The sequence below is a fragment of the Manis javanica genome, chromosome 2 (genome assembly GCF_040802235.1).
Source record: "Manis javanica isolate MJ-LG chromosome 2, MJ_LKY, whole genome shotgun sequence".
Classification (NCBI taxonomy): domain Eukaryota; kingdom Metazoa; phylum Chordata; class Mammalia; order Pholidota; family Manidae; genus Manis; species Manis javanica.
Window position 1 is genome coordinate 101,247,905 of NC_133157.1, and position 27,116 is coordinate 101,275,020.

The 27,116-nt window shown below is 38.8% G+C and overlaps 1 protein-coding gene, 1 long non-coding RNA gene and 1 other non-coding gene across 3 annotated transcripts in view; 2 read left to right on the top strand and 1 right to left on the bottom strand.

The window, feature by feature from the left end:
* Nucleotides 1-2,822, top strand: part of KIF5B (kinesin family member 5B) — a 38,669-nt gene extending 35,847 nt beyond the window's left edge. The window contains exon 26 of the mRNA XM_037010354.2: nt 403-2,822. The gene's annotated coding sequence lies outside the window, so the exon portion shown is untranslated. The remainder of the gene's footprint in view (nt 1-402) is intronic.
* On the bottom strand, nt 2,509-24,127 carry LOC140847769 (uncharacterized). The gene is made up of 2 exons (XR_012127922.1): nt 23,924-24,127; nt 2,509-4,976 (listed from the first exon to the last, which is right to left on the bottom strand). It is a non-coding gene; the product is annotated as an uncharacterized lncRNA (long non-coding RNA).
* Nucleotides 9,185-9,292, top strand: LOC118970980 (U6 spliceosomal RNA). The gene has a single exon (XR_005059207.1). It is a non-coding gene; the product is annotated as a U6 spliceosomal RNA (small nuclear RNA).
* Nucleotides 24,128-27,116: the final 2,989 nt, after the last annotated feature.

Consider the following 27,116-nt stretch of genomic DNA (forward strand, 5'->3'; position numbering starts at 1 on the left):
GTAACATTGCTCATTAGTGGTTCTTGGCTTAAGAATGTCACTGACACTGCCCTCTGGCTTCCATTTTATTAACCATCTTTTTCTTTAAGATATAATATATATATAATTCATACATCAGCTCATTCATAGTTATCTTGGGAAGAACAAAAACCAGTGAAGGGCTGACCTTTTAAACATCGTACTGCTCATAAACAGCTCTACTTAGGGGGTAAATAAAGGGAAAAGAAATCAAATCATTTAATGTTACCATCTTTTCAATTGCAGAAAGTAGTCAAAGCTATTAGCTAAAATATGTCTTTAAACTATTGGTATATTTTATTTACTTGTTCTTTTCATGATTATCTCAAACATGAGTTTTATATACTAAAAAAATATTTTCTCTATGATTTCTCCCCTTTTCAGATGTTGAAAGTATTTGAAGTATGAAGAAGACATAATATCAAGCAGAATCATTCAGTGACTATAACCTCTACTCCTGGGAATTGTAGAATTACAACTTTTTTTTTAATGTATAAATTATACTTGGCCTGTACAGCTGTTTCCTACTCTTCTTGTAAACTCTGCTGCTTTCCAACACAACTAGAGTGCAATTTTGGCATCTTAGGAGAGAAAAATGACAGTTTACAACTGTGGCCCTATTTATTACACAGTTTGTCTTTTGTGTCTTAAATTTAGTCTTCACTGTGCCAAGCTAACTGTATCATATAGGATTGTGCTTTTTGTACCTGTTTGTGTGTATGTGTTTATTTTTTAATCTAGGTTACCTAGCTGCTATTGCTTCTTGTTTTTCTTATTAAAATGTCTTCCTTATTTTAGAGAAATGGAGCATTTAGATTAAATGTCTTAAATTTTACCACTTACAACACTACATGTCCACAAAATATATCAGGTGAATACTGTACTTTAAATCCCTTTGAAATGATTTCAGAGTTAAAATTATTTGTGTCATCTCTAAAGTTTGTTTCTGAGTACTACTGTTTGAGCACTGAAACCTTAAAACTGCCTAGGCATTTGAGACTGAACCAGGCTACTTCATTATCCCATGAAATGCCTGTTGCTGAGTTATCCTGAAGTGTTTTGCAATGTCAAAAGCAAATCTCACAGTTTAAGAAAGAGAGTTTGAAAAAGAAATCGTATTTCTCTTCTTCCCAGTTCTATAATCAGCATAGCTTGATGGAATGAAAATACCCTGCTTCATTCTAGTGAACCTGCTAATTAATACAGGAATTGGAAAGATTTTAATTTGTCATCTTAATACTGTGAAATGAGCTAAGATAGGATTAAACATAATTTTATATTAGCACTGTATTGATGTATAGCCTATGGAAATTGAGAAAAAATGTGGAAGGACAGGATAAATACATGGAGAATTTATAAATGTATAGATAAATTTTGGTCTGAAATTCTTGAGGTGTTTTTAACTTGCTATGCTAAGTCATACACTATCATTTATTTCTTATTTAGTCTAGAAATAGTATATTATTTGCAAGTCACTAATACTCAAATTTTGTTGGCTATAGCCCATAATTTTGTAATTAGCACTTAGTGTACCTCTTTTTGCCACTTAGATAATTAAGTGAACAGTTTATTTTAGAAAGCTATAAAAGTAATAGGGAAAGAGATTTCATTATTTACGTATCTGTGCAGGGGGCGGGGACTGCAACTGTTGGCAGAAATTTACAGAGAATGGTGATGTAAGGTTATTCAGTCAGTAGGGAAAGTTGGAAAGTTCTGTGTGAGGATCTGGCTGGCAGAATTAACTTTTGAAAAAGTTTTATACACAGATATTTGTATTAAATTTGGAGCCATAGAAGACTCAGATCATAATTGGCTTATTTTTCTATTTCCTTAACTATTGTAGTTTCCACTTTTATAATGATTTTGATTTAAAAGATAGATTTATTTATTTATTTTTTTAAACAGTCAAAAATCCTTGCTGTTGTAGTCTGCAACCTTTTAAATAATTGTGTTAATTTTAGGGTTGATAAAAAAAACACTCCAAATACTGAGATGAAACCTTGGTATGAAACTAGATTGAATAGAGTTAACTTGAAAAGAAGCTACAGCTTATTTATGATGATAGTTTTCTAAATGGAGATATCTTTGACTGCATTCACATACGCACTTATATTTTGTTTTCAAATGAAAGCTTGCTTCTTTGGCAATATTCTTAAACGAGGCAGATTTTATTTTTCTCTTTTGAATATGGTAGTTTCCTTTTTTTAAGATACATCACGGGTCTTGGTGCTGTGTAACAATGAACTAATTAGCATCTGGTTCAGAACACAATCTTAGGGCTTTTTTTTAAAAAAATATCTCAATGCTTTTCTATTTATAATTTCAAACTTTCACAGAGTGTACAAAGAATTCATAAATTTGTCAGTTGAGCTCTTTTTGCCTATGTTATGTCATTAAACAGCATTTATTCTTAAAAATGAACATTTCTGATCATCTAGAACATTAACACTTCAATTTGCTTTTTTTTTTAAGTGATTTTTTTAAGTGATCACCTAGTATATTAACGTTCCTCTGAATGTTGTGATAAATGGTTCAGAAGAGAAACAATGAAATAAAAGTAATATTTATTCATGGTGATCAATTAAATTATTTGCTTAATTTAATAAAACTACTGTATGTAACTCAATTTGATATGAGATGATAGAAAGGAGTCTGAGTCTACCTGTGGAATACATTGGTTTATTTTCAGTGCTTGAAGATACATTCAAAGATAATTGGTTTGGGAAGACGCCATGTAATTTTAAGTTAACCTGCATGCTGTAAATGTGTTTTATGTTTAAATAAAGAGGAAAAATTTTTTGCAAGTGGTGACTCTCTTAAACTTATTTGAAGTACTAGGTTGACCTTGTATGACTCAGGCCTTCTATCTTGACAGAGTGTAGTGACTTATATGTCGTTACATTCCTGTATATTTTGTCTCCTGATACATTCCATACTCCTGGACAGTGGGTATTAAATATGTAAGCTAAGGAATTAAGAGCTAGAAATGCACGGTCTCATCTGTGTTATCTTAACTTTCATGTAGACTATGTTATTCTGTTCCTCTGAGCCTGATTGTCTTATTAACCTGTGTAAGAAGCATTCAGGTTTGTTTTTGACTATTTCCTTGATAGTCACTCAGGTCTAGTTGGAGAAAACTAAAGAAAGACTGTTCTTAAATTCTGGTAGTGGTTGGCTTTTTTATCTTTTTATTATTTATTACAGGAGTTTTTAATCATATTAAAAGCAGACTGAGTAATGAAGATCCAAGTACCTACCACTCAGTTTCAGCAATTCCTCACTTGTGCACACCCTGTCCCATATCATTTTGCAGCAATCCCAGACATATTTTTATAAGTACTTCAGTGTATGTTTAAAAATACATATGCCTTCCTCAAGGGAGGAACAACCTAAGACAGGCACAGTCACAGGGGGGCCATCAGGTGAGAAATCGGGGATCAACAGAGGTAAGGCTTAGAACCTCACCCCCCTGTTTTGAGAGAAATCTGCATCCGTGGATGTTTTGTTGTCCTTGTCTAGCTTGGATTAATACTTAGTCCATAGGCACACACCTGATCATCTACATTTGCCCTCTTACAGCACTAAATTATGTTTTCTACCTTTATCTTGCATCTACCTACCACTTCAGCATTTTATTAAAAAATAATAATAAGGGAGAAATGTGGGATTCACATAAATCAAGTATAAAAATCAAATGAATAATCATATCTGACTTGATTGTTTATAGTTCATGAAGCGTGATCAAAACCGAAAGTTTCTGTGATATGACTGCCCTTTGCACTGTTCACCATGTAAGAACTTATTCACCATGTAAGAACTTGTTCGTTATGCTTCAGAAGATTGGAGACTGTTGAGAATTAGGCTTGGGGTTGATAAATGATTGTGCATTGAGTCCCCTATACAGAATTTTATTGTTAACAACCATTTGATGAATAAATATGAGAGACGCCCTCTCAAAAAAAAAATACATATGCCTTGAAACACACACCAAATACAATTATCACACCAAAAAATTTCCTGAACAAAATTTTAATTACTGTAAACAATTTGAATGAAGATCCAATAAAAGTCCATATATTGCAGTAGAGTTCTCTTTCATCTCTTTTTCCTATGACTGATTTGTGAAGAGTGCAGGTTATTTGTCCTGCAGAAATTTCCCAGATTTTTCTGATCACATACATCCCTTTTGATACCATTTAACATAGTCCTGTGTCCTTTGTATGTCCTGTAAATTTGTTTTGGATTTACAGATTTGACCAGATGAAGATTTTTGTTAAGTGTTGAGGGGCAGTATTGCCTCACATGTAGTTGTATTCCATCAGCACATCATGTCCAGTTGGAGCTTCCACTGATAAATAGTGCTTAGATCATTAATGTTAAGAGTTACAGAATGGTAATGCTCTACTTTGATTATCCTTTTATTGGTTAGCTATAATAGAGAACCTTGCCCTCATCTGTTGTTTGGTTATCCAGTGGTATACTGAATAGGAAAAACAGGATAAATTATTCTTTCCCTTTATTTGCAAGTTTAAAAACAGTAAGTTGCTTCATTATTATCTTCCAACTTGCGACCAGTTGTGTGTTTTGTTTTGTTTTGTTTTTTCTAGTTTCTGTTATTTGACTATTAGTATATTGGTTGCATTGGGTATTGGTTATTTTAAGTATGCTTTATCAACCTCCAAATCATTTTCCTTTCCTGGAGAAGTTTGAATGAAAACAATCTTAAGGTTTATTTCCCACACTCAAAGTGTCATGCCAGGGCCTCCAGTGATGAACCACTTGTGGCTCATCCAGCTCAACAGGTGTAATAACAGTTTTGATGTGACTTTCTGTGGGGTGACCAGATGTCCATGTCTCTTCAGACTATTATGGCAGAGGGCAGGAGAGTTAACATGGACCTGGGCAAAATCGCGCAGCATCTTAATGCTGAATGTGAACTGCTTTTGTCCTCTTGTAATCTGAAAAGAAAAGCACATTGTTTTACTATTTTAGCAAGGGGGTGTGGAAAGGGAGGGCACAGCAGTCTTAGAGACTTCTGTTTGGGCTCTGGGGTAGTCTTTATCCCACAAGCCAAAGGTACCCGTGGGGAGTCATGCCAACTAAGTGTGCCAACTCGAGACAGAGACAGAGAAATGGCCACCAGGAAGATCCACAGAGCATACACAGCTTTAATGTGAGCACTTACATACACATTTATGACTTGGACAGCACTCCCTTTATTGCCATGTCCCTATAAGTCCCTCCCATGATGATGCTTCAAATCTTGGACACTGTGTCCAACAGTCCTCCCTCTGAATATTTGGGTATTACCCTTTCTCCAGCGTAGTTACTTGAGGAAATGGCTGAAGACTTGGAGGAATGGTTGCAATCTATACTTGGTAAGTTGTCATGAGGTCCTTCCTTCTGGGGCCCAACCTCTTCGTTCAGTGTGTTCTGAGTTGGAAAACGAACTGGGCAAGGGATTGTCACTTATTGGAGCAACTTCCCTCAGCCTCTTTGTATTCTATCATTGATAATGTGATGGTAAAACCTGAATAGTATCCTTGTTGGCTGGCCATCAGTCTTGCCCCTCGATTTGCTGTGTTCTATTAGCCATATCCAGAACTCTGTGGGTCCAGACCTGTTGGCTGACATCCCAGCCCTGCTGCACATAATAATTGTGTTCACCTGTCTTCTGGTACTTAGGTATCACCACCTGACCTATTTCTTCAGCAAATTGAGTTCTAGAACAGCCTCATCTACCATCAGCCCTGCCTAGTTGCTTGGCAACTGCCTCTCCAACATCCAGCAGAAGCCCATGAGTTTATCCTTTAGAAAGGGTAAAAATAGAGGGGCTCTAGACTGGGAAAAACCAGGAACAGAGGGTGGGCTGAAAACAAAGGGGTGTGCCTGTTAGTGATTCATTACCTCTCATCTCCAAATTCACCCATCATTGGCACGAGGGATTGAATTGTGTCCACCCCCCAAATTCGTATGTTAAAGCCCTAACCAGTATCTCAGAATGTGACCTAACTTGGAAATAGGGTCTTCTCAGAGATAACCAAGATGACCAAGTTAAAAGTCATCTGAAAAACTAATGGTAAATCAAAGATTAACGCATACTTTAAATATCCTTAATTTTGATCACTTAAAGGGTGTCAGATGATCAGCTATGGAGGTACACTTTTCTGATAATATTCCTTTCTCTTAATAAAAATAAAAAAGCAGTTCCTGTGTGGTGACCTCCAATGAGTTCTACACAATGGTATAAAGGGCATATCAAAGTGTGGACAAAGGGTCTGTTTGTTTTTATACAGAAGATCAAAGCCTAATTTGGCTACCCAGAAAATGAACTAAGATACGATATGAAGAAGAACTTCCAATATCAGCACTCTCTGGAAGACTCATACCAGAAGATGATCATCAAAAACCCTCCACAAAGATCCAGGCAATGCTGCAGTTGTAGCTGCATCCATCCCACCATTTCCTGGACTTGCCATTGGAATGAAAAAGGAGATATCTAAGCTGGCCTGTGCATACAGTAAAACAACAAATTTGACTGGATCTATACTGTTGGAATTCAACCAAGAATTAGGAGAAGTGCAAGTTGTAGCACTCCAAAATCTTACGACTACAGACTATCTACGGTTAAAAGAACATATGGGATGTGAACAGTTCCCAGAAATGGGTTGCTTTAATTTGTCTGATTTCTCTCAGACTGTTCAAGTACAGTTGGACAATATCCATCATATCATAGACAAATTTTCACTGGAGATGGCTGGTAATTATAGATCTGCTTTGTTTATGTAACTATTCCTGTTATGTTAATATGTGTGCACAATTTAGTAGTTTAAAACCTATACATGCTTAAGTTACTCTACAAGAAGATATGTCAAAGAAATAATCAATCCTCCCATGTTTTCTTCCATCTGCTACCTCTATAGCTTTTCTTCTTCCTTCCTAATTACAACCCTTAAATAGAATTCATGCCTCATATCGAATTTACCGAGTATCATAATTCCTCCAAGTGGTAAAGATACCTCAAGACAAATGCTGGGCATAGACACCACAGGGCATAAATCTGCAAAGAAGTAAAAAGCTAACTTTTTCAAACAATATGGCTTCTCTCTCACTTACCAACTTTACATCTCCCTGTATGGCCCCAGAAGATGACTGGTTAGCCAGAGACGGGTAAGATTCCTCAAGGGAGGAACAACCTAAGACAGGCACAATCGCAGGGGGGCCATCAGGTGAGAAATTGGGGATCAACAGTGGTGAAGCTTAGAACCTCACCCCCCCTGTTTTGAGAGAAATCTGTATCCATGGATGTTTTATTGCCTTGTCTAGCTTGGATTAACACATAGTCTACAGGCACACACCTGATCATCTACAATTGCTCTCTTACAACACTAAACTATGTTTTCTACCTTTATCTTGCATCTACCTACCACTTCAGCATTTTATTAAAAATAAAAATAATAATAATAATAATAAAGGGAGAAATGTGGGATCCACATATAAATCAAGTATAAAAATCAAACGAATATTCACATTTGACCTGATTGTTTATAGTTCATAATGCGTGATCAAAACCGAAAGTTTCTGTGATGACTGCCCTTGTACTGTTCACCATGTAAGAACTTATTCACTATGTAAGAATTCGTTCACCATGTAAGAACTTGTTCATTATGCTTCAGAAGATTGGAGACTGATGAGAATTAGGCTTGAGATGGATTAATGATTGTGCATTGAGTCCCCTATACAGAATTTTATTGTTGTTAACAACCATTTGATCAAAAAATATGAGAGATGCCCTCTCAAAAAAAAAAAAAGTCATCTGAGTGGCTATAATCCAGTATTGCTGCTGTTCTTATGAAGGAAAAATTTGACAGAGATACAGAGGCTGCCTACAAGCCCTGGAACAGACCCTTCCCTTTGTGAGGGAACCAACCTGCCAACCCCCTGACTTTGCCTCCAGAACAGTGACCCCACAAATTTATAAGTCGCCTAGTTGGTTGGTTGTGGTTACAGCAGTCCTGGCAGATGAATACAATTGCCTACACTAGGACATTGAGCGGGCGCCTCTAAGCAGTGTTCCTTTTCTCCTTTCTAGCTCTGCAAAGCTTCAGTTTCTTCTTGCTAATACCATCCAGTAGTCGTGTGTGGGCAGGGGGCGGGGTGGGCACATCCAGTGACAGTCAGCCCCAGCGTCCACAGTCCCTTAGTGCACTTGCAGCCCTGGCCACATGGCCACCTCTCTGGCCAGCAAGTAGGCTCTCCAGGTCCTGGCTGCTGTAAGCCTGCCCTTCAGACGTGTGGAGAGGCACTTCCTGTCCACCTGTGTGCCAGCCCAGGCCACCTGTCTCAGTGAGGTGCTTCCTTTTGCCCAGCCCCAGCCATAATGCCCTGCTTACCAGCCTCTGCCTGACTACCCCAGAAGGAGATTTCCTGCTTGCCTGGGGACTATGGCACCTCCAGCCCAGGAAACCCAGCAAACCATCCACTGCCCAAGAGGCTTGCAGCCACGCCTGTACCAGTGAGAGCTAAAGCCAGACACGGGGAGGGGCCCCTCCAAGATGGTTTCTTCCTTAGAGTAAAGTTCTCTGTGTCCATTTAAGTTAATCCCCTTGGATCCTGACTGATACAGAGGGTAGCATGAAAGTTTACAATCAAAATATTTCGAAACTCAGCTCTTTTCCTACTACTTGGTTACCTGAATGCTAGCAGCCAGGCTTATGTTGATGGTGTTCAGTGAAAGGGCTCAGTCCTCATCTTCCATGGTAATAAGACAACAGACAATGCTTAAACATGAATAATCAAGAAGTAGCAGAGATTTGGAGATGAAAAAAAATCAAAGTAGCTGCTTCTGGAGAGTGAGAAAAAAGTGAGGTGGGGCAGACAGCCACTTTTTTCTTTTGCTTTGGGTGGAGGGAACCCCCAATTTCTGAAACAAGTTTTCTAGAGTGTGTATGACTTTTCAGGACTCAGCTTTGTATTCTGTCACCAAGTGGCTGTCCTTTGAAGATGGCTTTGGATCCTAGTCACAGGTTCTTGGCCTAACCTAGAAGCCAACTTGCTCATCTGTAGAACAAAGATTTGTCATTTGAAACCTCAAGGTGACCCTTAGGTCTCCTGTTGTTCTATAATTCTGTGATGCCAAGTAGTTTTTCTAGAGTTACAGCATCTGGTGCTCGCTTCAGCACCACATAAACTAAAACCTGGAACAATTCAGAGAATATTAACATGGCCCTTGCACTAGGATGTCATGCAAATTTGTGAAGCATTTCATATTTTTAAGTAAAATATTTCTATGAGTTCGGATATGTAGGTGGATAGATGTTAGATACATAGATATAACATCTTAAGGGTTAATTTTAAATTAAGCCTTCATAATCACTGATTTTATTAAAACTAATCTACAAACTGAAATAAGAAACTATTGAAAGTACTTCTTTCTTCATTAAACTAATGCTACCAAATTTTGAAGATTTAGAAGTGTTTCTTTTAATTGTAAAATGTCCATAAAATATACCATCTTAACCAATTTTAAGTATAAAATTCAATAGTGTTGGAAGAGAAGTATTTTTTTTAATGTATGCAGAAATGAGCCCAGGACTGGAAGTATTTGTGTCACGATCTACACCAAAATATCTATTTATGTTCTTCATTTCATATTAGCTTGATGGAATAATGTTAATATTATAAACTTTCAAATGTTTCCATTGTAGGTAAAATTAGAACCTAGGGCAACTATTTAAAATATTCAAGAAATTAACTCATTTTTTCACCCACTTCACAGTTGAGAGCCATTTCAAATGAAAAAATAAAGTAGTGAACTAAATCAAGGTCATCTTAAATAAATGCCCATTGTTCCTTGAGAGAGAGACAAGACATCACCAGCATGAGCTAGAGAAAACACCCACCCATGGTTATATTATTCTCTTGCTGAATAAAAAGTCAGGCACACAGCCTCTCTATACAATAACTGGAATTGTGCACAGTCCCCCTCCACACTGCTCTGAAAATGAACTTTTGTTTTACACAGATGTAGGCAAATTAGAATGAACAAAAGGCACACATTTTAAGTCTGAGAACATTCAACTGAAAATGAAAAATGGGCTTTTCTTCCATCAGGCAGAAGACCAGATGTAAATGTTTTGCAGCAGGCAGGTTAGAGGCAGGCATGGGGTCTTCCTGTTGTCCCCACTTTGAAAGTGGTGATCACGGGCAAATACTTCCTAAGTGCTCCTGTCAAAGGTCCCAACAGGGCCTATCTGGAGGAATAAGCAGGAAGAAGTGATCACCTTCCTGGCCTACTCTGGCCCGCCATTGGTGATGAGGACCAGCGTCTTCCCACACCCACTTTTGCAGTGCAGTTGACCCTTGAACAACACGGGTTGGAACTGTGGGGGTCCAATTATATGTAGATGCTTTTCAATTAACATATTAGAAATTTTTTGGAGATTTGCAACAATTTGAAAAAACGTTATTTTCTACAGTTTACTGTAAGAATACAGTATATGATGTATAGAACGTACAAAATATGTATTAGTCAACTTTTCATGTTATCGGTAAAGCTTTCAGGCAACAGTAGGCTATTAGTAGTTAAGTTACGGGGGAGTCAAAATTTATACATGGATTTTCCACTGCGTGGGGAGTGGGCACCCCTAACCCTTGTGTTGTTCAAGGGTCAGTTGTAGCTTGTTCATTTTAAGGTCTGAGCCAGTAACTAGGGCACTGGGCGCCCAGAGGGTTTGGGAAAGGGCTACAGACCCTCTAACAGAGCTCCTACAGGACAGGAAGCCTGGAGACCCATTCTTAGAAGGGCCGATGGAAAGACACTTGGTTATGAAGGCATGTAGAAGTTCAGATCCTTGAGCCTGGACACAGAGGCAACTATAAAAGTGCCTTCTTCTCACATGCTGTGCACACACTGTAGAAGGCTAAGTTCACTCTGATGTCTGACAATAGCTCCACTGAGAACTCTGCAGCCAGCAAACACCACTGTGTCTTCCCTGGCTGCAGTTGCTGGTCACAGCCCAGACAGATTGCACCTCTGCTCTAATTCATGCTTCCTTCTCCACTCTTACCTTAATAACTTACCCCCAAAGGATTCCTTTATCCATCCCTTAAACAGTAATGTTCCCATTGCTCTTCTGGCAATGCCTGCTTTCTGACATGTATTCTCATGATCTTTATTTATTTATTTGTTTGTTGAAGTATAGTTGACATTATATTGGTTTCAGATGTGCAACATAGTGATTCCACAATTATATGCATTACTAAATGCTCACCACAATAAATGTAGCTACCATCTGTTACCATGCAAAGATATTACATTATTCCCTATGCTACAATTTTCATCTCTGTGACTAATTTATTTTGTCATTGGAATTTTGTTCCTCTTTCATACCCTTTACCCCTCTCCTAACCCCCCTCCCCTATGGTAACCAACACTTTGATCTCCACGTTTATGACTCTATTTGTTTTCTTTGCTTGTTTGTTTGTTTTTTAGATTCCACATATAAATGAAATCATATGGTATTTGTCTTTCTCTGGCTTATTTCACTTAGAATAATAACCTCTTAAGTTCATCCATGTTGTCACAGATGGCAAGATTTTATTCTTTTTTATGGCTGAGTAATATTCCATTATATTGTATATATGCACCGTATCTCTATCTATTCATCCATCATTGGACAATTAGGTTGCTTCCTGTGCTCTCTTGATTTAATTGAACTATTATTTATATGCTAATAAATTCAAAATCTGCTTCTCAAGCCCTAATCTCCCATAAATTTAATATGAATGTGGTTACTACATTTACCTATATTATCAAGTCCCCACCCATACCCCAATGCAGTCACTGTCCATCAGTGTAGTAAGACAAAGCAAAAGCATTTTTAAAATACAAACTGTATATATTTAAGGTGTGCAATGATTTGCTATACACAGAAATGATTGCTCCAGTCAAGCTAATCAACATTTCTCCTCCCATAATTATCATTTGTTCTTTATGATGAGAGCACCTGAAATATACTCTCAGCATATTTCCAGCATATACTGGAAATATAATTATATATTAGATATATTAGATATAATAAGTTATATATATTCGATATAATGTCACATATGTTATATATATAATGTCACCACTGCTGTGCATTAAATCTCTACACTTATTCATGCTATGTAACTGTGACTTTGTAGCCTTTGACCAACATCTCCCCATTTCTCTCATCTGTTAATGCCTTTCTAGTCTCTGCTTCTATAGATTTGACTTTTTTAGATGTGAGATTGTGCAGTTTTTGTCTTTCTATGTCTGGCTTATTTCACTTAGCATAATGTCCTCCGGGTTCATCCACATTGTCAGAAGTGGCAGGATTTCCTTCCTTTTTAAGGCTGAATAATATTACATTGTATATATACGCCACAGTTTCTTTATCCATTCACCCACTGACAGACACTTAGCTATTGTGCATAATGCTGCCATGAGCATGGGAGTGCAGGTGTCTCTTTGAGGTACTGATTTCATTTCCTTTGGGTATATCCCCAGAAGACAGGTTGCTTTATCACTTGGCAGCTCTATTTTCAGCCATAGCTGAAGCATTTAATGAGCACCATGTGGCATTGCCTCACATTTTTGCAGGTCACTTTGGTATTTGGCTTAGTGTAAGACAGTGGATTCTCATATATACTTCTGTATCCATTCAGTTTGTTGCAATGTTAGTAGAAGCAAATATTCAGTTTGTTGCAATGTTAGTAGAAGCAATAATAATATTTGAAAACCCAGCCTCACTCAAATATGTAGTTGGAAAAGGAAGAAACTCACTGACCCTTGAAAGGGTCTCAGAGCCCCTTGTGGTTCTAATGCATTTTTTTTTGTATCATTAATCTACAATTACATGAGGAACATTATGTTTACTAGGCTCAGCCCTTCACCAAGTCCCTCCCCACAACCCCATTACAGTCACTGTCCATCAGCATAGTAAAATGCTGTAGAATCACTACTTGTCTTCTCTGTATTGCACAGCCCTCCCCATGTCTCCCCCAAAATTATACATGCTAATCATAATGCCCCCTTTCTTTTTCACCCCCCTTATCCCTCCCTTCCCATCCATCCTCCTCAGTCCCTTTCTCTTTGGTAACTGTTAGTTCATTCTTGGGTTCTGTGATTCTGCTGCTGTTCTTTTCCTTCAGTTTTTGCTTTGTTCTTATACTCCATAGATGACTGAAATCATTTGGTACTTGTCTTTCTCCACCTGGCTTATTTCACTGAGCATAATACCCGCTAGCTCCACCCAGGTTGTTGCAAATGGTAGGATTTCTTTTCTTCTTATGGCTGAATAATATTCCATTGTGTATATGTACTACACCTTCTTTATCCATTCATCTACTGATGGACACTTAGGTTGCTTCCATTTCTTGGCTATTGTGAATACTGCTACTATAAACATAGGGGTGCATCTGTCTTTTTCAAACTGGGCTGCTGTATTCTTAGGGTAAATTCCTAGAAGTGGAATTCCTGGATCAAATGGTATGTCTATTTTGAGCTTTTTGAGGAACCTGCATATTGCTTTCCTCAATGGTTGAACTAATTTACATTCCCACCAGCAGTGTAGGAGGGTTCCCCTTTCTCCACAACCTTGCCAACATTTGTTGCTGTTTGTCTTTTGGATGATGGCGACCCTTACTGGTGTGAGGTGATATCTCATTATGGTTTTAATTTGCATTTCTCTGATGATTAGCGATGTGGAGCATTTTTTCATGTGTCTGTTGGCCCTCTGAATTCCTTCTTTGGAAAACTGTTCAGTTCCTCTGCCCATTTCTTAATTGGATTATTTGCTTTTTGTTTGTTGAAGTGCATGAGCTCTTTGTATAATTTGGATGTCAACCCTTTATCGGATCTGTCATTTATGAATATATTCTCCCATAGCGTAGGATACCTTTTTGTTCTACTGATGGTGACCTTTGCTGTACGGAAGCTTTCCAGTTTGATATACTCCCACCTGTTCATTTTTGCTTTTGTTTCCCTTGCCCGGGGAGATATGTTCATGAAGAATTCACTCATGTTTATGTCCCAAGAGATTTTTGCCTATATTTTTTCTAAGAGTTTTATGGTTTCATGACTTACATTCAGATCTTTGATCCATTTCGAATTTACTTTTCTGTATTGGGTTAGTAAATGATCCAGTTTCATTCTCTTACATGTACCAGTCCAGTTTTGCCAACCAACTGTTGAAGAGGCTATCATTTCCCTATTGTATGCCTACGGCTCCTTTATCATATATTAATTGACCATATATGTTTGGGTTAATGTTTGGAGTCTCTATTCTGTTCCACTGGTCTGTGGCTCTGTTCTTGTGCCAGTACCAAATTGTCTTGATTACTGTGGCTTTGTAATAGAGCTTGAAGTTGGGGAGTGTGATCCCCCCACTTTATTCTTCCTTCTCAGGAATGCTTTGGCTATTCAGGATCTTTGGTGTTTCCATATGAATTTTTGAACTATTTGTTCCAGTTTGTTGAAGAATGTTGTTGGTAATTTGATAGGGATTGCATTGAACCTGTAGATTGCTTTGGGCAGGATGGCCATTTTGACAATATTAATTCTTCCTAGCCAAGAGCATGGGATGAGTTTCCATTTGTTAGTGTCCTCTTTAATTTCTCTTAAGAATGTCTTGTAGTTTTCAGGGTATAGGTCTTTCACTTCCTTGGTTAGGTTTATTCCTAGCTATTTTATTCTTTTTGATGCAATTGTGAAAGAAATTGTTTTCCTGATTTCTCTTTGTGCTAGTTCATTGTTAGTGTATAGGAAAGCCACATATTTCTGTGTATTAATTTTGTATCCTGCAACTTTGCTGAATTACGATATTAGTTCTAGTAGTTTTGGAGCGGAATCTTTAGGGTTTTTTATGTACAATATCATGTCATCTGCAAATAGTGACAGTTTGACTTCTTCCTTACCAATCTGAATTCCTTGTATTTCTTTGTTTTGTCTAATTGCCATGGCTTGGACCTCCAGTACTATGTTGAATAACAGTGGGAAGAGTGAGCATTCCTGTCTTGTTCCCAATCTTAGAGGAAAAGCTCTCAGGTTCGATTTTCTGTTTCTTCCTTGGTCAATCTTGGAAGGTTGTAGTTTTCTAGGAAGTTGTCCGTTTCTTCTAGATTTACAGCTTGTTAGCATATAGCTTTTCATAGTATTCTCTAATAATTCTTTGTATTTCTGTGGGGTCCATCGTGATTTTTCCTTTCTCTTTTCTGATTCTGTTGATGTGTGTTGATTCTCTTTTTCTCTTAATAAGTCTGGCTAGAGGCTTATCTATTTTGTTTATTTTCTCAAAGAACCAGCTCTTGGTTTCATTGATTTTTTTCTATTGTTTTATTCTTCTCAATTTTATTTATTTCTTCTCTGATCTTTATTATGTCCCTCCTTCTGCTGACTTTAGGCCTCATTTGTTCTTCTTTTTCCAATTTTGATAATTGTGATGTTAGACTATTCATCTGGGTTTGTTCATCCTTCTTTAAATATGCCTGGATTGCTATATACTTTCCTGTTAAGACTGCTTTCACTGCGTCCCACAGTAGTTGGGGCTTTGTGTTGTTGTTGTCATTTGTTTCCATATATTGCTGGATCTCTATTTTAATTTGGTCATTGATCCATTGATTATTTAGGAGCATGTTGTTAAGCTTCCATGTGTTTGTGAGCCTTTTTGCTTTCTTTGTGCAGTTATATACCTTTGTGGTCTGAGAAGTTGGTTGGTAGAATTTCAATTTTCTTGAATTTACTGAGGCTCTTTTTGTGGCCTAGTATGTGGTCTATTCTGGAGAATGTTCCATGTGCACTTGAGAAGAATGTGTATCTTGTTGCTTTTGGGTGTAGAGTTCTATAGATGTCTGTTAGGTCCATCTGTTCTAGTGTGTTGTTCAGTACCTCTGTGTCCTTACTTATTTTCTCTCTGGTGTATCTGTCCTTTGGAGTGAGTGGTGTGTTGAAGTCTCCTAAAATGAATGCATTGTAGTCTATTTCCTCCTTTAATTCTGTTAGTCTTTGTTTCACATATATTGGTGCTCCTTTATTGGGTGCAAATATATTTATAATGGTTATATCCTCTTGTTGGACTGACCCTTTTATCATTATGTAATGTCCTTCTTTATCTTTTGCTACTTTCTTTGTTTTGAAGTGTATTTTGTCTGATACTAGTATTGCAACATCTGCTTTTTTTCCCTGCTGTTTGCATGAAATATATTTTTTCCATCCCTTGACTTTTAGTCTGTGCATGTCTTTGGGTTTGAGGTGAGTCTCTTGTAAGCAGCATATAGATGGTCTTGCTTTTTTATCCATTCTCTTACTCTGTGTCTTTTGATTGGTACATTCAGTCCATTTACATTTAGGGTCACTATTGAAAGATATGTACTTATTGCCATTTCAGGCTTTAGATTCGTGTTTACAGAAGGTTAAAGGGTAGCTTCTTTACTATCTTACTGTCTAACTTAACTCACTGATTGAGCTATTATAAACACAGTCTGATGATTCTTTGTTTCTCTCCCTTCTTATTCTTCCTCCTCCATTGTTTATATGCTAGATGTTTTATTTTGTGCTCTTTTGTGTTTCCTTTGATTGCTTTTGTGGGTAGTTGATTTCATTTTTTGCCTTTAGTTAGTATTTGGTTGGTCTGCTTTCTTTGCTGTGATTTTGTTTTCTCTGGTGACATCTATTTAGCCTTAGGAGTGCTTCCATCTAGAGCAGTCCCTCTAAAATACCCTGTAGAGGTGGTTTGTGGGATGCAAATACTCTCAACTTTTGCTTGTCTGGGAATTCTTTAATCCCTCCTTCATATTTAAATGATAATCATGCTGGATACAGTATTCTTGGTTCAAGGCCCTTCTGTTTCATTGTGTTAAATGTATCATGCCATTCTCTTCTGACCTGTAAGGTTTCTGTTGAGAAGTCTGATGATAGCCTGATGGGTTTTCCTTTGTAGGTGACATTTTTTTATCTCTCTGGCTGCCTTTAATACTCTGTCCTTGTCCTTGATCTTTGCCATTTTAATTATTATGTGTCTTGGTGTTGTCCTCCTTGGGTCCCTTCTGTTGGGAATTCTGTGTGCTTCCATGGTCTGAGCAACTATTTCCTCCCCCAGTTTGGGGAAGGTTTCAGCAATTATTTCTTCAAATACACTTTCTATCCCATTTTCTCTCTCTTCTTCTGGTACCCCTATAATGTGGATATTGTTCTGTTTGGATTGGTCACACAGTTCTCTTAATATTCTTTCATTCCTTGAGATCCTTTTATCTCTCTCTGCATCAACTTCTCTGTGTTCCTGTTCTCAGATTTCTGTTCCATTAACAGCCTCTTGCACCTCGTCCATTCTGCTTTTAAGTCCTTCCAGAGACTGTTGTATTTCTGTATTCTCCCTCCCAACTTTATCCATTAGCTCTTGCATTTTTCTCTGCAGCTCCATCAGCATGGTTATGACCTTTGTTTTGAATTCTTTTTCAGGAATATTGGTTAAATCTACCTCCCCAGGCTCCCTCTCAGGGGATGTCCATGTGATTATTGTCTGTATCAAATTCTTCGGCCTTTTCATGGCAATAGAGGTAGTCGTAGGCAGTTGACACATGTGTCAGCTGGGAGAATAAAGTCCCTTCCTGCTTGCCTGTAGCCTTCCCTTCCTGTGAGAATGGCAACCCCTAGCGGCTTGTGCTGGGCAGCTATGCACCAAGGGGGCCTCTGAGTCTGGGCGGCTGCAGATGGGGCTCTGCGTGGCTGCTGTGGGTGTGGCTGGTCTCAGGCTGCTTCTCCACTATGGTGGAGCCACATTGGAGGGCGAACAGGTGGGAGGCTGCTTATCACCATGAGGGGCCTCAGAGCTGTGCTGCTGCCCAGGGGGTTAGAGCGCCTGAACTTCCCCGGGATTCCCATCTGCTCGGCTGAGTGTGCCAGGATGCTTCCATCCAGCTGTGAGGCTCCTGTCCCTTTAAGATTTTCAAAAAGCACTCACTTTTCTTTTGTCACCAGGGTACCAGCTGTTGCAACCTGCTCGCAGGTTTTACTGTTCTGTTTCCCTGGTATCCAGCACACCATGCACTGTGTGTCTGCGCTTCCATTGCGGATGACTAGGGCTGGCTATTTAGCAGTCCTGGGCTCCCTCTCTCTCCCCGCTTCGACTCTTCTCCTCCCATTGGGGAGCTGGGGTAGGGGGTGTGCTTGGGTCCCGCCAGGCCGCGGCTTGTATCTTACCCACTTCGTGAGGTGCTATGTTCTCACAGATGTAGATGTAGCCTGGCTGTTGTACTGTATCTTCTGGTCTTTCTTTTAGGAATTTAGTATTTGTTGTATTTTCAAAAACATAATATGGCTTTGGGAGAAGATTTCCACTGCCCTACTCACACCACCATCTTGGCTCTGCCCCCGGTTCTCCTCATTTTAAGGACCTCTGCCCTAGGAAGGCAGGCCCAGCCTTGGAGCTGGAGGTGAGATCATTCCCTCTTGGAGCACAGGGTGTTTGGGGAAAGAGTGGGTCCCTGAAGGGGGGCTCTGCCAAAAAGGAGAGAGGAGAAAATGGCTGCTGTTAGGAAGAAGGGAGAATACTCACTTCACAACCAGCTATGCTCTTCTGCAAACTTTTCTCTAGAACACTTCCAGAGTAAGGCAGCCTTTTCTTAATTGTGGTAAAATACACAAAATATAAAATTCACCATTTTTCTCATTTCTAAGTGTACAGTTTGGTGGCATTAAGTACATTCATGCTGTTGTGCAACCATCACCACCATCCATCCATCCTCAGAACACTTTTTATCTTGCAAAACTGAAATGCTGTCCCTGTTGAACACTATAGCCCTATCCTCCATGCACCAGCCCCTGGCAGCCACCATTTTACTTCCTGTCCTGAGTTTGATGACTCTAAGTACCTTGTGAGTGGAATCACACAGTAGTGATCCTTGTGTGACCAGCTTATTTCACTTGGCATCATGTCCTTACATTTCATCCATGTTGCAGCTGGTGTCAGAATTCCCTTCCTTTCCAAAGCTGCAAATTGTCCCACTGCATGAGCATACCACATTTCATTCATCCACCTGTTGGTGGACACTTGGGTGGTTTTCCCCTTTCGGCTGCTGTGAATCGTGCTGTATGAACACGGGTGTACAAACAGCTGTTTGACTCCCTGCTTTCAATTGCTTTGGGTATGTACCCAGACGTGGAATTGCTAGATCACATGGTGATCCTCTTTTTAATTTTTTCAGGAACTGCCAGGCTGTTGTCCACAGCAGCTGTGCACTGGACACTCCCACCAGCAGGACACAGGGGCTGCAACTTTCCTACATCCCCACCAGCGCTTGTCATCATGGTCATCACACTTTTGCCATCCTGATAAGTGTAAGGTGGGCAAAGCATAAGCTCGTAAAAGCATAAATCAGATAGTGTCATTTTCCTGATAAATCTACCATGGCTTTCAGCTGCTTTGTAAAATTAAAACTCCTCATCACTAGCACTGACAAGACCCTGTTGATCTGGCCCTCCTGTCCAACCACATCTTGTACACCCTCCCCTTCTTCACAATCCTCTAGCACATGAACCTTTCTGTTTCTCAAACAAAAGCACTGAGAAAACGAACAAGCTAATTGCAGTGGTGAATAATGTTATGAAGACAAATATAAGCCCCATAGAACTTGGATTTTAGTCTGTTTGTTCATGATTATGTCCCCAGCACTTAGCATAGGATTTGTTGTACAGGACATGTTTGGGAAATACTTGTCAGAAGTCTGAAACAGGATACGAGAGTGATTGGGAAGAGCTCTCAGTAAACACCTGCATGTCAGCTGCGAATGGAGTGTGGGAGCAGCTGGAGGCCGAGGTTACCGGAAGGGAAGACAACAGGCAAAGGCTTAGAGGTGGACACTCATTGGTGTGTTTGAGAAACAAACAAAGTTACTAGTTGAATTTTGTTTTTAACAGTGCTGCTTAGCACCGTAAGCAGTAAGACAGTAGGTCTGTATGAACATGTGCATGTATATTCATATAATTTTCATCATAAAGCTTCAAAGGAATGAACAACAGCAAAAATTAAACAGCTTCAAAATAGTCCTCTATAGTAGTAGTGTTATATAAGGAAGGAAAAGAAAAAAAAAAACAATCACCACTCAACCACATGTAATATATGCTAAAACCAAATGTAAAATGGAATTTTCTATGCATGAATAAGAATTGATTAGGACAGAGGAATTGGTACCATAAAATGAGTTAACTGGTAACAAGTAGTGAATTCTAAGTACTCACTGAATTTCAATGAATCCTATGTAATGGGCCCTGCTTCTTGTTCCTTGCAAGAAAACCTAGAGCCTGAAGATAGCAGAGTAGGAAGACCTTGAACTCACCTCCTTTCACAGACACAACAAATTTACAGCTACACCTGGAAAAATGACCACTGAAAACTAGCTGAACAGCTCCCTTCATAGCAAGGGATAAAAGTGCAGCTTCAAGAAAACAGGAACCCCCAACCCTGTCATGCTGAACCACAACCAGGAGGGATCTCAGGGGTCTGGAGCCTCTCGCTGATGAGTGAGGAGTTTCTGTCCCACATAGTATGCCCCAATCCTTGAGCTCTGCACAGAGAAGTGGACTCCAAACAATCTGGCTCTGGAACCAATGCTGCCTGAGTCCAGGGATTGCAGGGGTCTGTGAAGATCTAAGATACTCCTTTCAAGGGACTCTTGTGCAGACTCACTCACCCTGCACAAAGCAATCTTGAGAAAAAAGAACAAAGCTGGTGTTACCATGCTCTGTGATTTCAAACTGTACTACAAAACTATAGTAACCAAAACAGTTTGGTATTGGCCTAAGACACATCAATCAATGGAATAGACCAGATATCCCAAAAATAAACCCACAGATATATGGTCCATTAATTTACAACAAAGGAGCTAAGAATATATGAGGGGAAGACCAGCTCTTATTAAATGGTGCTGGGAAAACCAGACAGCCACATGCACAAGAATGAGACTGGATCACTGTCTCATATCACACACAAAAATAAATCAAAAACAATTAAAGACCCAAATATAAGACCTGAAACCATAAAGTTACTAGAAGAAAACATGGGCAGTATACTCTTGAACATAAGCATTAGTAATTTTATTCTGTACAGGTCTTCCCAAGCAAAGGAAACAAAAACAAAAATAAACAAATTAGACCAAATAAACTAAAAAGCTTCTGCACAGCAAAGGACACCGCCAGCAAAATGAAAAGGTAACCTAATGTATGGGAGAATGTATTTGCAAATGATATAGCCAATAAAGGGCTAATATCCAAATATATAAAAAGCTCATACAACTTACACCAGAAACACAGATAACCCAATGAAAATGTGGGCAAAGGACTTAAATAGATATTTTTCCAAAGAAGAGATACAGATGGCCAACAGGCCCATGAAAAGATGCCCCACTTCCCTCACCATCAGGTACCTGCAGATCAAAGCCACATGACATACCACCTCACACAGGTTGGCATGGCCAATACCAGCAAGATGTGGGATTGGGATGTGGGAAAGAGCCCTCAGGCACTGCTGGTGGGGCTGCAAATTGGTGTGGCCACTGTGGAAAGCAGTACAGAGGCCCTTCCAAAAACTAATACCACCCAGGAATTCCACCTCTGGAAATTTACCCAAAGAAAACAAATTCACTAATCTGAAAAGATATATGCACTCATATGATTACTGCAGCATTATTCATAATAGCCAAAGCATGGCAACAACCTAAATGTCCGTCAGTGGATGAATGGATAAAGAAGATGTGGTACATATACATGGAATATTACTCTGCCATAAAAAGGAAATCTTGCCATCTGTGACAACATGGATGGGCCTACAGGGTGTGATGCTAAGTGAATATGTCAGACAGAGAAAGACAAATACTGTATAATTTCACTTACATGTGGAATCTAAACAACAAAACAAAACAAAACTCAAAGATACAGAGAACAGATTGGTGGTTATCAGTGGGAAGAGGGTTGGGGGTGGGCAAAACTAGTTAGGGGGTTCAATAGCATGGTGACAGATGGTAAATAGACTTGTGGTGATCACTTGGTAGTGTACACAAACATTGAATTCTGATGTTGTACACCTGAAACTAACATAATGTTATATACCAATATTCCTCAAAAATATTTAAAAAACAAAAAAGAAAACCTGGAGTCTATAAGAAGGTGGGAGGCATATTATAGGCTCAGTGTGAGATACTAATCTCATAAAATACAAAAGCAAATCAACTTTGGTTTGGGTCTACATTGAGCACACTAGTTGTCTGGATACAGTTATATCTCACAGAAATAATAACAAATGTAGTGTAGTTCCCTGTGCTACCTAATTATCAAGAACACCTTCAGAACTTGTTGGCATCTCCCTCTGTCATATTTGAATAAAGAAATTTACAGCAGCTATTTGAGAGCTGTGTTATGACAGGGTGAAATGTTAATTAGTTGCTAATTAGAATTTTCTGAAATATTAGGTCACTCATCATAGGATAATCTCACTCAACATTGTATGAAGTCAAAAATGCCCAGGATAGCTATTAACATCTGAAAATAGTAGCAGGTATAAGCACTCCAGTTGAGGTTAGTCAATATTTCTATTACCTACACAGTTTTCAGAGGTTACAACTTGAGATTTTTTATGTAGCTACATCTGCCTGGTGTTTATACACAGGCTTATAGGTTTATGCATTAAAAAATATACTTTATTTTATAATAAAGCTGTTGCTAAAGAAACCTGGCTTTAATAAACACTCTTTTGATATGGGACTCAGTCTTCTTTCTTCTCCCTTGGAGATGTGTTTTAGACTTTGCATCAGGAAGAGGTATTTAGGTAACCTACAAACACCAAGACATAAACATATCTTAAGGACAAAGTCATGCTGACCTCATATGGGCCTTCCCTTCATGGTGATCCATTTCAGATCTTTTAACAATGAGTCAAAGGAAACTTGGCAACGTGATTCTTTTTCACCTCAGATTGTAATTGAAAATTCATTTGAAACACTAAAAAAATCAGAGAAACAGTCCACCACAACATAGTCATATAATATAGCCTAGACTTTCCCTAGCTACCGAATGCTGTAAGTGCTGTATCTTGATTTAAGATCTGAATTTAATAAATAAGATGTAATACAGCTACTATATATTCAGTCTGTTCATGGATAAAAATAATACACAATAGTTTTGTCTAGGGGCAGAAAGTTAGTTTTCTTCACTTTCAACAGAGAAAGTATTCCAACCTGACATTAATCACATATGACATTTTAACAGATTTTTTTTGTCTGATCCTGGATGTGTTTACTGTTTTTAGTTATTTGTACATAAAAAGAGAAATATTATCTTATTGTACTAATCCTAGTGTATTAATAATCTATTGCTGTTTAACAAATTGCCCCAAAACTTAGTGACTTACAACAAAAAAAAAGTATGATCTCTCAGTTTTTGTGGGTCTGGAATCTGGGCACAGTTTAGCTGGATGCTTCTGGCTCTAGGTCTCTCCTGAGGTTGCAGGTGAGCTGTCAGCTGGATCTGTCATGGCATCCAAAGACTAGACTGGGGAGGATTCACTTTCAAGCTCATATAGTTATTATCAGTCTTGGAATATCCACTTTCAAACTCACTTACATGGGCCTCTCCATAGGACTGACTCCCAACAGGGTGGCTGGTTCTACCCGCTTTCTCAAGTGAACAAGAAAGAATTAGAAAGAGAGCATCTGAGGTGAAACCTGCAGGTTTTTGTAAACTAATCTCAGAGGTGATGTACTATCACTTCTATCATATTCTTTTCTTTGGAAGTGGGTCTTTAAATCTAGACCCTGTAAAAAGAGAGGGGATCATGTAGGCTGTGAATAGCAGGAGGCAGGATCACAGGAGGGTTATCATAGGAGTTCCTACCACAACTGTAGTCAGTCTGTGATGATCTTCTGGAGAGGAAGTAGTTGTTCTCTCATATTTTTTGTCTGCTCACCATCAGTTTAGAAAATGACTTCTTCCTTGTTCTCAGTCTGTATGGTGTGGGAAAATGGACATTTCTGACCAGGATTCCCACCTGACCTTAACAGCGCCCATTGTATATACATATAAGAGCCTGTTGTCACATCTTTGAGATGTTTACCAGGGGTAGAACAGCTGGCCAGTCATGGGATTACCAGCGCAGGGGAGGGTGGAGAGGAAACACCCATTATCTCCTCTCCTCCACTGGTAATTGGTCAGGCATCAGCCAGTTGTCAGAGAGCCACCCATGGGAGTTCCTCCTGGTGCTAGGGGCAGAGTGGGCAGAGAGCCATGGAGCCCTGGTGCTGCTGGAGAATTAAGCCTGAGCATGGGAGCAAGGAGCTTAGAGAGCAGGGAGCAAGGAGAGATTGAGACCTATAGTCATGAGAATAAACCTCCCTTTACTCTCAACTTCTTGCCCTTGCCTTTATTTGGTCTAATTCAAATTCACTGGGAACTTGCCCTGGGCAGGGAACTATCTTCCTCCCAGAGCTACAGTTGTTCTGGGAGGCTGACTGCTCCCCCTCACCCTGGCTCTTGGGGTAGGGAGCTGTGGTGTCCTTGGCCTGGCTGGTAACAATACATCAACTTTCTGGCCACAGTGAGTGGTTCGGGGATGGGCCATTCAGTGTTCCTTCATGGGAATTGACATGAGTGCTAGGAGAAAAGTGGTCTCCTAAGTCACAGGTACTGTGGAACATAGAAAACTGAATCTCCCCAACTTCTATACCTCTATATAGGCCACCTTTGCTCCACATGAAAAAAAATTTCTTAGACTGGAACCAACACAGAATAAATCAGAGCTGAAAGGTGGACAGTGAATGAACTACACCAAGCTCTATGTCGTCTTCCACCTCCCTATGCTCAGCTATGCCTAAATCCAGGCTTACCTTTTTTTTTTTTAGTTCATTTTGAATTGGGTTTTTGTCACTTGCAACAAAAGTGGTCCTAATATATCCAGATGTTATGGATATTGCCCCAAATATTCTAGCTTCCCTTAACAAAACTATCATAGCCTTTTAGGAAATTATCTAAATACTTTGAGTACATTTACATTTTTCAACCTTATCAGCTTAACTCTTAGAAAACTACACTCTATGAGTTTCCTGTTGTGTGAACTACTTCCTGTATTCACTTTAAATTTTTTTTTCTCAGGATTCAGGAAATATCTCCTTGTTCTATTTAAGTTCTCTAACAGCAGGGAGAAATGTTTTTTTAATTATAATTTCCTCCCCAATTTGTAGCACAATATCTGGCCACACTGTCGATTTCTCAATAAGTATTTAATGAATGAATAAGTAAATCTTCTGAGTATATTTTAGATTTTTTTCTCTAAGTTCAGTACTTTACCTTTGCCCAGTGAAGGGCAATATTTTCTGCCTATTCACACAACCTCACACTGACTTCAGTTTATTAAGTGTCCTTGTGCCTTCCCTCCTCCAAATAATTAATAAAAATATTAAACAAGTCAAGTTACAGGGGAATGCCAGTGTTTACATTTCTTCCTTCAAGAGGTGACCTTTTATCTTAAACCATTGTTTCTTGTCTCTAAGCAACTTCCCTGAGCATTACACCATTACACCATACCATGATGACTCAATTTTTAAATAGCCTTTTGTGTGCAACTTTGTGAAAGGCTTTTTGACAATCTAAATGGACAGCGTTCATGAGCTTTTGTCCATATGCATATGTGCAGCCTAAAAGAACTTTATTAATAGATTGATGAGGCCTGATTTCCTCTGATGGAAACCATATATGCTCCTCCTGCACCTTCCTTGACTCTCCCAGTTATATTGGCATATAACTGTCTTTTGTGGGAGAAGGGCTCAGTTTTTCTCTGTTGATCTGCTTTGATTGGATTGTTCAGTTCTCTGTTAATCTGCTTTAATCCTTGTTAAGTATGGTAGAATAGTGTAGTTAGGATTGCCAAAATCAAACTATTTTGAAAGAGAATAATAACTATGATTAAGTTAGCCTGTTGACTTCAGAAACAAAGATACATGGACTCACGTGTGGTAAATATGGGCAGAAAAAAGGAAGAAAGGTTAAAAATACAGGAAGTTGGTAGTTGCCAATCAAGGGTCAGGAATGTCTTAGGTCCTTTAGGAATTTAACAACGCTACTGAGTTTCTCTTTCTTTATATTCTCCTTTCCTTTGATCTCCTCAACATTATGCCCTCATTCTACTCTGATAAAAATTCCTTCTTAGAGTCTTTCCCCAGAAGCTCTTTTGTCTCTCTAATGTGGTTTTTCAGGTCCCATCATTGGTTTTGTGTCTCCCTCTACATGTTCTCAATTGTCAATTTCATATACTCCCATGGATTTATGTAGATCTCATGGATTTAGGTCACCTATTTATTCTGTAGAATCAAAATGTAAATTTGAACTACAGGTAAGTCCATTCACCTACCTAGTGGACATTTCCACAATTGATACTACCAACATGGGTCTAAAGTCAAATAACATCTTAACATATCCAAAATTAAATGCATCATCTCTATATAACTTAAGACCTTTCTCATTATACAGGATGAAAACTCTTAATTCATGGAATCCAAGGAGAAGCCAAATAGGACAGAGATACAACTAGGCTTGGAAATTACTGGCACCAGGACCTGGAAGACTTGATGATTTCTCTCCAAATTCGACCTCTACCTTCCTTTGTTGTCTGTGTCTTTTTTCCCCTTGTTACAAACTAACTTCTGCTTCTCAGTCTACCTGGCAAGGAAGATTTCTATGTTCCTGCTTGAGTTACATGGAGTGAGACTAGCTTGATTCTCTCTGGGTGTTAAATTCAAAAATACCAAGGAAGAAAGCCATAGTCAACATGTCCATCCATAAATCAGTCAACTTTGTTACAGTGTATACAATTTGAAGTTGTCCCACAGGGACTGATGCTATGGTAATTTTGCCTTCAAACTTCTTTCTCTGTGTTTCATTTTGGATAGCTTCTATTGCTGTATGCAACTTTACTACTCTTTTCTTCTGTTGTATCTAATCTGCTGTTAATTCCATCCAGTATATTTTCACTGTAGATGAATTTTTCATGTCTAGAAGTTCAGTTTATTTTTAATATTTTCTATTTCTCCACTTC